The sequence below is a fragment of the Mytilus galloprovincialis genome, chromosome 2 (genome assembly GCF_965363235.1).
Source record: "Mytilus galloprovincialis chromosome 2, xbMytGall1.hap1.1, whole genome shotgun sequence".
In the NCBI taxonomy this organism is placed as follows: domain Eukaryota; kingdom Metazoa; phylum Mollusca; class Bivalvia; order Mytilida; family Mytilidae; genus Mytilus; species Mytilus galloprovincialis.
In genome coordinates, this window is record NC_134839.1 from 86168649 (window position 1) to 86180701 (window position 12053).

At 31.8% G+C, this 12053-nt stretch overlaps 1 long non-coding RNA gene across 1 annotated transcript; it reads right to left on the reverse strand.

The window, feature by feature from the left end:
* Nucleotides 1-9681: 9681 nt before the first annotated feature.
* LOC143062447 (uncharacterized) lies at nucleotides 9682-11205 on the reverse strand. The gene is made up of 2 exons (XR_012974757.1): nucleotides 11116-11205; nucleotides 9682-10778 (listed from the first exon to the last, which is right to left on the reverse strand). It is a non-coding gene; the product is annotated as an uncharacterized LOC143062447 (long non-coding RNA).
* Nucleotides 11206-12053: the final 848 nt, after the last annotated feature.

Below are 12053 nucleotides of genomic sequence, written 5' to 3' on the forward strand. Positions count from 1 at the left end.
GGGGGGTCTTTGCCAAAAGCACCAATACGAGAATTGTTAACTGAAATATTTTCTTTATAAAAATATTGGCGTAATAAACAACTCTTTATGAAATAAACTCGCTATGTCTCGACACCAAACAGTCTTAATTATGCATAGTAGAGAACGAAATAAACAAAACTCACATTAATCATTGCACAAATATGAGATGCGGTTCTTAGAGAAAAATATTCTAGCAAAAAGTATCAATATTGTATCGATCGACTATTTACAAGTTGTTTATCTCCTATCATACATGTACTCCGCGGGAGGTTATCAAGCATCTTACTTTACAATATTACAAGTGGACAATGTAACTACCACATACTATGTACAGATCATGGAAGTGTTATATATTGACATTTTACTTCCATGTTCAGATCAGGGTATTCTAAACTGGTCAACCATTTCATCTTAAGCACCACCCAAAAGTGATCTCTTAAACATGCTACAAAGTAATAAATGACACACGCACTATATTCTGTGTTTAATTTGAAAGAAAGGATACGACACTGGTCATTCTTCTTTTGTGAAGAGTAATGCTGTATTTATTTATTTTTTCCTCTTTCAAGAAATAATTTGTCATCAAACTATATATTTCTGTCATGGGTTGATACCCGATATCCTTTATTATTCTATCATGCACGAAATATTCGTTTGTTTTTACTAAACTCTCATATCTTTGAAGGAAACGTTATATATTGTATAACCGGTACAGAGAAGCTCCACGTTATTATTATAACAATTTACAGTACTGTTTTGCCATCATATCGAGAAAAATATATAGTTATTCTTGTTTCATTGTTTCGTTCACCGAATCTCTTGGCCATATATAAATATATGATGATGAATGATTGATATTGATACAACCTTATACCAGAGTCGACCACCTACTCTTGTTTAGTATATCCTCATGTACCTGCAGCTCTCTTTTACTTCTTTTTAATTAACCTAATCTTAACTTTATTGGTTTTGTCACGTTGTGACCTTCTCATAGAGATTATACTATTACCTAATTTTGAATATTTGTATAGTAAGCTGCTATACTTATAAAATGTTCATGTAAATAAATTTGAAACATATTGACTATAATGTATTTCAAGTTGTTTTTTTTTAATTTGAAAATAATAGTGCACGATTAATTTTAAACCAATGTTTTTTTTTAATATTTTATTTATGTTTAATACGACATATAGACTTATACATGTGTATATAATTTAAGTTGTAACGAAGATAACGTGTACAGTAAAATTTTTAAACATATACCAATTAAAACATTAATAAATTACTAATTTTAAATACGAAAAATCTAGTTTGTGATGTATAATGATATAATACAGGCCGCATGACATCTTAGTGCTCGTGTATATCATTTTACACTAATCGTGACGCTCGTCATTGAATATTGGTAAAATGTTCATTTTTGTATTAAAGATGGTATCAAGAGTAATATATTTTTAAATGTCGAAACTTATATCAAAAGATTCTGCAATCTTTCTACTTTTAAATGATAACAAGGTCAAATAAATGTACTTTGATTTAGTATTTTAAAAATTTTTTTTAAGATGTGCCCTTATTGGTTATCAATTACTTTTTACCATGTAAGTATTTGTAACAATGACTGTTACTAAAGTTAAATTGGTATCAAGAAAGAAAAATCCGAAAAAATAAATAAAAATATTACCTGTTTGCTAAAATATTGAAGAACATAATGCAAAGGTGAAACGAATTTTTTATAAGAAAATGTTTAAATCGTCAAATGAAATATATTTCCCGTTGACTTAGAACTATATACCGAATTCATATATAAAATCTACTAGAACACACCCGCGAAATCCCGGGCATTCAGAGCGTAGTTTAAAGTATCAGTATGTAAAGTGTTGTTGGAAGAATTTTTCGTCAAAGTTTTTTCAGAGAAAGGAATGATCAGGTATGCTCCAGTATAAATGTTACCTCAACCATGCAATTGCATGCAGCGATGCAAGTTCAGAACCGGTATTGGTATTTTTATATGGTCTTGCACACTATCACTACGATATAACAAAAAAAAAAAAAAATGAAAACAACAGTACACTTTATAAATTCATGCTTCCGAATCGCTTTTCTGGATTTACCTTCACCAGGAACGCTCAGAGCCGAATATTTGAAACGGCATAAGAACCAAAACAGTTGAGGAGATATATCACCAAAAATTATAGACAGATACACCTAGCTGATGTCAATTTTGCCTGAAGAAATTAACATCTTAGTTGCCCTCGAAAATTTTCTTTTGATCTACACATAATACTATTTGCCACTTGAATTAGCATATGTGTTTTAAAGGGTCTTAAAATAGCAAAATAGTCCTTCCCATTACAAAAAAATAAATTAAGCCCACACGGTCGGTTTAGTAACATAGATGGGTGCACGCTTCAATTTGATGTTGAATTATATAGGTTATGATTAGAGATAATGCACTGTGTCTAAACCACACCGGCAAAATTTGTTCGGACTCGATGGTATCTAACATCGGGCACAATGACGGAACATCAATAGACAGAAGAAAGATAGATTTCTCCTTATTTTCTTATTTTTTTCATGATATCAAAGAATTTATATACATATACAACTATTTTCTATTGTGATATGCAATATTTTCTACAACTGTTCTATATTAACGGAGAAATGAGTAAAAATGCATGTCAAAATGACGAATTGAGTGAACCTTGCCTCGAAATTGTTTAATTTCTCGTTAAATTGTTCACTTTGTACGAAAAGAAAGGTACGGGAAGATAGATACTGACACGGAGATTGCAAAACTAGTCATTATGAGCATCTCAATACTTGTATTTTCTGTGTATGGAACGAAAGAAATGGGTCATGTCAAAATAGAACTGGCCGGTTTCGTCAATGTTTACCACCCGGTTTCGTCATAGATTTCACAATGCATAACCCGGTTTGGTCAAATAAAAAAAATCATAATCGCATTACATTATAATTGATTATTAAACTTCAGAGTTGAAAAGGAGTTTTGTGGGTCGTTGGAAAACAACTTCTTTCACCGGACAACGGCTTATTTTTTATATGAGTCTCAGATTCAAATAAATAAGAAGCAAACACTTGAATTCCTACTCTCATAGAAAACAAATATTTTAATCTTACTTTGCATTCCGAAATTTTTTAACAGGAGATTTAGGTTAAAGCTCTCTAAATATGCGTTTTCTATATGAGTTATGGGAAAATATGTTGAACAAGTTTAAACTTGAAATTAAAGTTTACGGTCTTAAAAAATCGAAACACACAATTGATATGTGATTTTCTCGCACAAAAGGATGGATACCTTTATAAGTAATCTAATCATTCTATGTATGTAATCTTTTCTATCATCGTTAAAAAATAAATCTTCTAAAGGATAAACGTTGATATTAAGACAAATGTATATGCATGCATAATCGACATAGAAAATGAATGTAGGATTACAACTACCATGCATTAAAATAAAATTTATTTATCACTAATTGTAACTATACTGCTATGTACAAATTAGTATAATAGTCTCAGGTCATCGACAAAATTCAATAATAATTATTTTGTTAACATTACTAAAAAAAAAAAAAAAACGGGTCTGTACTGTCGTCATTGTGTTATGATGATCGTACACTGACGTTGGTCAATATATTTTGATAATATATACGGACAGACGGATTCAGTTTATTTCAAAGTGGACGTTATTCGAACAGCTTTTACATACCGCCGAGTTGAACAATATTTTGATTTTTTTTGCTTTACAAAATCGTTAAATACATGAATCAATATGGTTTTGGCAACCAAAGGTGGGGTCGGGGGCGTGCAACCTATACGTCTTCCAGATTCGCCACTTATCTTATAAAGTGTATAACGAATTAAAATATTGTAAGAAATGAGAAAACAGGGACACCCGGGAAATCGGATTATGTGAGTTGGATTATGCTTATTATAAACATTCTCCTTGATATTTTTAAACAAGCGAGACATAGTGATTCGAATTCATAGCGTTTTGAACTATTTGTATAAAGCTGCATATGTCAAAAGTTAGAAGGTTTGACTGGAACATATACAAGTATGGTACACAGATCTGACGATTTCTTTCTTGTTTATAATAAACATAATCCAACTCACATAATCCGATTTCGCGGATGTCCCTGTTTTCTTATTTCTTACAATATTTTAATTCGGTATACACTTTATGAGATAAGTGACGAATTTCAAGTTCTTTTTATTGATTTCTATACATTTTTTTCAAATATATAAAAGTTATATACTAGTAGCAAAAATGATAAGGAAGACAAAATAAACAAATAAGTCGACTTGGCCGACATCCTAATAAAACTTATTGACTTTTAATTACGAGTCTTTTTTTTTTCATTTCTTTGCGATTTTACACTCCCGTCACAATTTTGACAGAACGTATTATTGTATACATCTGTCTGTCCGTCTGTTCCTCCATCTATCAGTCGTTCGGTCCGTCCGTCCGTCTATCAATCCGTCTATCCGTCTGTCCAGCATAAATATGTCGCACCGTAACTTGAGGACAGCTTATCTTATTTCTTAAAATTTAACATAGCTATTTCTTATAATGGTCAAACGATCTGTAAACCTTTTAGTGAAAATCAAATTAAATCTTTTTGAGTTACAGGAAATGTAAGTGAAACAGGAATGTGGGTTTTTTAACATGTCGCGCCATATCTCAAAAACGAAGTATTATAACTACAGCAAACTTTACATACTTCTTAGTTATATAAATCTTTTAAACTTCTGTTTACTTTTTAGTGATGTTTAAAATTTTGGTTTAATAGAGTGATTGATTTTTTTTTTTGGTAAAACAAAAGGGGGGGGGGGGGGTCACATATTGCGATGTATCTCAAAACCTATTTATGATTATTGTTTAAATTTTACTCACTTCTTATTAATATTAATCTTAAGATCTCTATACTTTTTGTTGATGATTCAAACTTTTATTTTAGAGTTATTGAGTTTTTTGTAAAAATACAGGTTTTCACATGGTGCGCCCCATCTCAGAAACTATTTCTGATTATTGCATACAACTTCACTCATAAGACGACGGGCGTATCATGCGGTCATGGCGCAGCTGTTTATTGCCAATTATGGTACAAAATTCCCCTCTTTGACAAATTTAAAATTAGTTTGAAGTTAAGTGAAATAAGGGATACACCTTTCATTAGGGAAAAAATGTGTATTACCATAATTACCTATGCCCAAACGTGCCTGTTTAAAATAGATTTTAACACGCCAAGTTTACTTTACAATAAGTATATATTTAAATTCTCGAAAGACAATGTTCAGATCCGTGTCAACGCTGCTTTTTATTAATTTGTTTGTTTAAAAAAAAAACAAAAAAAAAAACGGGTGATTTTGTAGTAAACAACATTGACGAAACCGGTTTATTTTAATTTGACATGACCCTTTTCTTTCGTTCCATACACAGAAATACAAGTAATGAGATGCTCATAATAATTAAATATGCAATCTTCGGGTCAGTATCTATCTTCTCGTACCTTTCTTTCCGTACAAAGTGAACAATTTAACGAGAAATTAAACAATTTCGAGGCAAGGTTCACTCAATTCGTCATTTTGACATGCATTTTTACCTACTTCTCCGTTAATATAGAACAGTTGTAGAAAATATTGCATATCACAATAGAAAATAGTTGTATATGTATATATATTCTTTGATATCATGAAAAAAATAAGAAAATAAGGAGAAATCTATCTTTCTTCTGTCTATTGATGTTCCGTCATTGTGCCCGATGTTAGATACCATCGAGTCCGAACACATTTGCCGGTGTGGTTTTAGACACAGTGTAATGATAAGGGGTTAAAAAAGTCATGCACATGTTATCGTTATTTTTGTGATGAAACCCGTATACTAACTGAAAAGTATTATATTTATCATCTATATAATTTGAAGATACTGGATAAAAACTGAATAATGGTCATCTTAAAGAGTATGCGTATCTTGTTACAGTAAATGTGTTTGATTAGTCAAATTTAAGTCACTGTACAGGCTGCACTGTTCGGATCCACAATATTTCTCTGTCTTGTCTCTTAAAAAATGATTATGGTAGATATAATTAGTTGTTTTCAGCCGGTATACAAGTGTTCCACCCAAACGAAGATCTCTAATGAGAGGCAATTTTGATTTTGCACGTTTAACAAAATTACTCGTAGATCTATGTTTAATAAAAAAAAATTCTCTAGATATAGTAAAAGTTCCGGAAAATTCAACGACACAACATTGAACATCTGAAAAGTTCTAGTACAATCTAATTAAAATATAGATCTCTGATTTCCTTATATCATATGTAGATTAAATAAATCAGATATCTATTTTTTACGTAGATTGGTTCCAGTGCTAATAAAGTAAAACTTGGTTCAATGTAATATAAGTTTCTTCAGTTCGACTGATCAAAAATTTTAAAACGATTTATCTAAATGCTATGTGCCAGTGGTGACATCTCTTCCGTTACAATTTGTCCACAATACCTTCATGTTCTGGGTGATCCATAATCTGCATCGGAGTAGAATTGTCTACGTTGGTATCACTGACATGAAATTCGCCACCATGGGTAAATACTTAGGAGTACTTGTTAATGTAGATGATGAAAAAGCCACTTCAGTGTTAGACAGTGATTTCATCGGTAATATACCAGTGACTTCTTCAGTGTTAGACAGTGATTTCATCGGTAATATACCAGTGAATTCTTCAGCGTTAAACAGTGATTTCATCGGTAATATACCAGTGACTTCTTCAGCGTTAAACAGTGATTTCATCGGTAATATACCAGTGAATTCTTCAGCGTTAAACAGTGATTTCGTCGGTAATATACCAGTGACTTCTTCAGTGTTAGACAGTGATTTCATCGGTAATATACCAGTGAATTCTTCAGCGTTAAACAGTGATTTCATCGGTAATATACCAGTGACTTCTTCAGCGTTAAACAGTGATTTCATCGGTAATATACCAGTGAATTCTTCAGCGTTAAACAGTGATTTCGTCGGTAATATACCAGTGACTTCTTCAGCGTTAGACAGTGATTTCGTCGGTAATATACCAGTGACTTCTTCAGTGTTAGACAGTGATTTCGTCGGCAATATACCAGTGACTTCTTCAGCGTTAGACAGTGATTTCATCGGTGATGTACCAGTGACCTTTGTCGTAATCTTGTCTATTCGTTTATCCGATGTTTTGAAACTTGGTTTGAAAGGTTTATTAAATAGTGGAAGAATTGGACGTTTAATTGCCGGAAAACTAGGTAACTTGATTGGCGGAATACTGGGTAATTTGATTGACTCGAAACTCGGCCGTTTGATTGCTACAGCACCATTGCCTATGACTGCAAATAAAACAGAAAAATCATAAACAAATCATTAAATTATAAACACATTTTGTTCATTTGTGTTCCTAATTAGTTTTGTTTTCGATATTTGTCTTTTGAAAAAGTAAAACAACAAAAATACCGAATTCCATGGGAAATTCAAAAATAAAGTTCTTTAGAAAATGTCAAAATCAAAAGCTCACACAATCTAACGAATGGAAAACAACTGTCGTGTTCCCGACTTGGTACAAGCATTTCCATAAGTAGAAAATGATGGATCAAACCTTGTTTTTATAGCTAGCTAAACCTCTCACTTATATGACAGTCGCGTTGAATTTCATTATATTTGAGTGCGTGAACATATGATAATACAGTATAAGTGTATTCGGTATTTTGAAGGAAGTATGGTATTTGTACAATTATTACTGACAAAATATCGATATAACTGTTCATAGCACTACCAGTGTATCAAAACCGGGTCAGTGTCTTGAATATAATGTTACGGTATAACATGATAATCTTATCTTAAATCATATAACTTTCCCTTTTTTTTTCTCTCTCTTTTTACGGTTTGGATTCCAAACATTTTGAATCTCTTACTGAGTAATAACCCAAGTATAATCAGAATAAATACATGATAGTAATATAACAGAAATGAATGAAAACATACATCCTTGCAAATCAAAATTAAGTTATGCAAAACCAAATCGGTCTGTACAATGGTTGTTCGACACAGGGATGCCGTTTTTGTCCCTTCATTTAACTAACTAATGATACACTGGTTTGTTGTATTCTAATTCATGTAAAATGGTTACAAGAGACTGAACACTTTGTAAGATTCACTATTTTATAAAGCTACAAAGATATGACTGACAGTTTGTAGACGCAAGCTTAGTAGGATGGACGGAAGATACCAAAAGGATATTTAAATCCATAAACCTGTGACAAACAGACTTTTATAGCCATGACCGAAAGACAAACAACACTTTACCAATCTTATCATAGAAAACTAAAAGCTTATCAACATAAACGCTATTAACTCAGGCCTGGGGATATCAGGTCTTCAGGGTGGGTAAATCAGATCCTGTTTCACATGTGGAACCCGTCGTGTTGCTCATATAAGATTATTATACAATAATGATGTAATTTTTGAAGAAAAGAGAATGGGATTGTGGCTATGGCCATTGGAATTGGCATATTTCCGTCGTCATCTGAGAAACAGATATTCCATAACGGTTAACCATCTGGAAACAGTGTCCATAAAAATTCGAGGTGTTATGTGATATTCCCATTCCTAATTTATAAATGTTTTTAAACCAACTATAATGCTTCATTGACATTCAGCAACACTAAGACTATATCTACAAACAAAAACAAGTTTGTTCAAAACATAAAACTTTTAGAATACTCACAATGAAGAGCTTGCAGAGCTATTATTACAATACATGGCCTTAAATGCATTTTACACATAACCAAATACTATGATACACACGCTTTTTACCTGGAAGTTACCTTTTCTGTAAATGTATATCAGATGCACATGTGTGTTGTTGGAGTTACACATGTACTTTAAGTAACCGATCTCCATGTTTGTATTTTTACAAGAGTTTCAAATCAGGTTTGTAAAGATATAATTTTGCTTAAATGTCATTATGAAAACACTTTATGGAAATGAAAGATTTATTTAAAATATGAATTAATGAGACAGTAACTAAAAATATAAAATTGAATCTCATAAAAACATCTTGAGATTAATATATGCATCTAACAATTTTATAGACCAGTACATGCCGCAATCGGCCCGAGTCTAGGCCAGTTGTGAAGAAATACAATAGAAACTAACAAAGTTCCAGCAACCAATACCTAAGTTGTGGTATCATACCTGAATAACGAGCCACGGTATCGAAATTATAGTCTAGATATAAGAAGGAGGAGGCTATATATGTGGTTTCATTAATCTCTAGTTCAGGAGGGTATAGGATCAAATCAGAAAAGTTTGGATTGTTAATGGGACTTGAAGAACATCATCAATATACTCACATGCGAAATTAAATGAGCTAGCTTCTTTGATCTTCTTGTTTTGATATTACAAGTATCTGAAGGAACTCCGACTCATATGAAAACAAGAAAAGGGGCCATGAGAGGTGCACCGTTGGTTCCAATATGGATGCTGACAAATTTATGGGAAACTCTATACCTCAAAATTCAACAAACATGATGTCAATGATAAACTACAGGTCGCTTGTTCTTTGGTGTAATAGGTTTTATTTTCGGGCTAACTTTTATCAAAATATACAGTATTACACCCTTCATCATCAAGAATGTTTAATTAACAATTTGCACAGGTTTGGTTTCCTCAGAGTCAATTTTGCCACTTAAATATGCATGTATATATCGCAAATAGCTTGTAACGTCGTCTATCTACAGTCAGGTTTCAAATCGTCAAAAGAAAAACAGAGTATAATATTACAGTGAAACCTGTTTAAACAGAACCTTTTTGGGACTTAAGATTATGTTCAGTTTTGGCCGATGTTCGGTTTTATCAGGTTCTCCATGACAACTCATACAATTTGATATGACGGTGCTTAAGAACATTTTTGGTTCATACAGGTTTCCGGTTTATGCAGGATTCGGTTTAGCCAGGTTTCGCTGTATATGAAAATTTTCAATTATGGACCTGAAAGCCTGGCCATTTCTGCATGTAAATGAACATTCAAGTTTAATTGAGAAAAAAAAAACGAAATCAGATTAACAAATTCACTTTTCTAATATAAGCTTGAACGCTTGAAACGGTTTTTGGAACAACGTCAAAATGTTCTTATGTTGGGGAACGTCATGAAATACTCGCTTGTAACAACATCGTGCGAATCGTCGTCAACGTCTTTCGCTAACAGTTTTTATCTATCGTCTATGAAGAATACTCGACCACTGCTCGTCATCAGATAGTGCAACACCAGCTGCCATTAGATATAAGAACCTAAATTTAGCTCCAATGTATTTGTATTCCTTCTATCGATTTGCGTTGAATTTGATGTATCTCCATTAGAGGAGTTCTAAAGTCCTATAATGGAAGAATTGGTATGTCCATTGGCTCCATGCGAGGAGTTGTATGATGTGTCGGTATATGTATAACGGGTGGGTCTGCTCTTTCCAATGGTTTGTCTGTAGTATGCAATATTGGTACAGTGGTTGGACTTTTGTTTTTGAGGTATTCATTATCTGTGTCTGTCAATGTCAGAAATCTGATCCAATTTTGTCTGTTTCCGTAAGACATAGGAAGGAAAAAATGAAAGGGTTTGATGAATGGTGTGTAGATGAACGGATGAATGCTTGTAGCATATGGAGGCAAAATAAACTTCCTGTACATCTTGGAATGTTTTATAGGTATGCCTTGTATACGCAAAACTGAAAAAGAATAAGAAAAAAAGATTTTGTAGTAAAATAATGTACACTTTAAGTGCGGTTTTTTTTTTATTACAATAATATTTTTTGTCTATTGGTGACAACTGCATATTGTAGTTGTATCAAAGATCTATTCATTATCATAACTATTTCCGTTACAGAGTACGACAGGGTTGTCCTTTTCTCCCTATCATATATGTTGTAAAACCTTATGAGTGAAATGTTATTTGATGTCTTAAAGATACTTCCAAATATACCACTTATACACGGCAAACTTTTAGTATAAATCAGAAATTTAAAAATAAAAATGTTACAATTTGCTAATATTGTTTTAACCTACCTGAATTAACCGCTAAAACCCAAATGATAATAGATGAGTTGAAAGTCATAATGTTATCTGCAGCTTTGTCTATATAATGGTTATCTTTTGTATTACACCACGAACACTATATTATACATATATAAACAGTAAGCCTAATAGATCTATATATAGTAGTACAGGTACAATGTATTATATGGTACATAATTTTAGAATGAGTCTTTCAGCGTAATATGACGCACACAGTGACAATGGGTTTTATTATTTGTAACGACCAATGACATTTAACTATTTTAAATTAATGTAACTATTGGTGCAAAAAAACGAATGATGTCATAACTTTTGAACACATACAACTCCAAATGTGTTGCATTTCGTGCGCTTATATACAAATGTAATTATTAAACATGGTTTTATTTTAAAAGGATGTGTGACTCAAAAATGTTATGAATGTCCAGTTATAGTCTACGAATATCAAAATCCAAATTTAAATCTTACAAAAGCCTTTTAGGGCCATGTTAAATTACTTTTTACAATTTGATATAACAAATTATTAATTTCAAAAAATATATCAGATTATCAATTCGATATAACAGATTATCAATTCGATATAACAGATTATCAACTTGGTATAACAAATTTTCAATTTTGATATAACAATTTGTAAATTTGATATAACAAATCATTAATTTGATATAACAAATCATTAATTTGATATAACAAATTACCAATTTGATATAACGAATTGTGAATTTTTCTACCAATAGCATAATTTTATCATAATAATGATTAATTTAAATATTGCATAACCCAAACTGGTGCATTTCGTGTACTAATTTGATTGTTCATCGGACGTGCAGTGACAAATATCTAAGATCATCTAATGCATATTCAAAACTCAATTTACAGGTTTATTGTTTCTGTAACTCACCCTCCTCCCATTTTCCCCTTTATTTGAG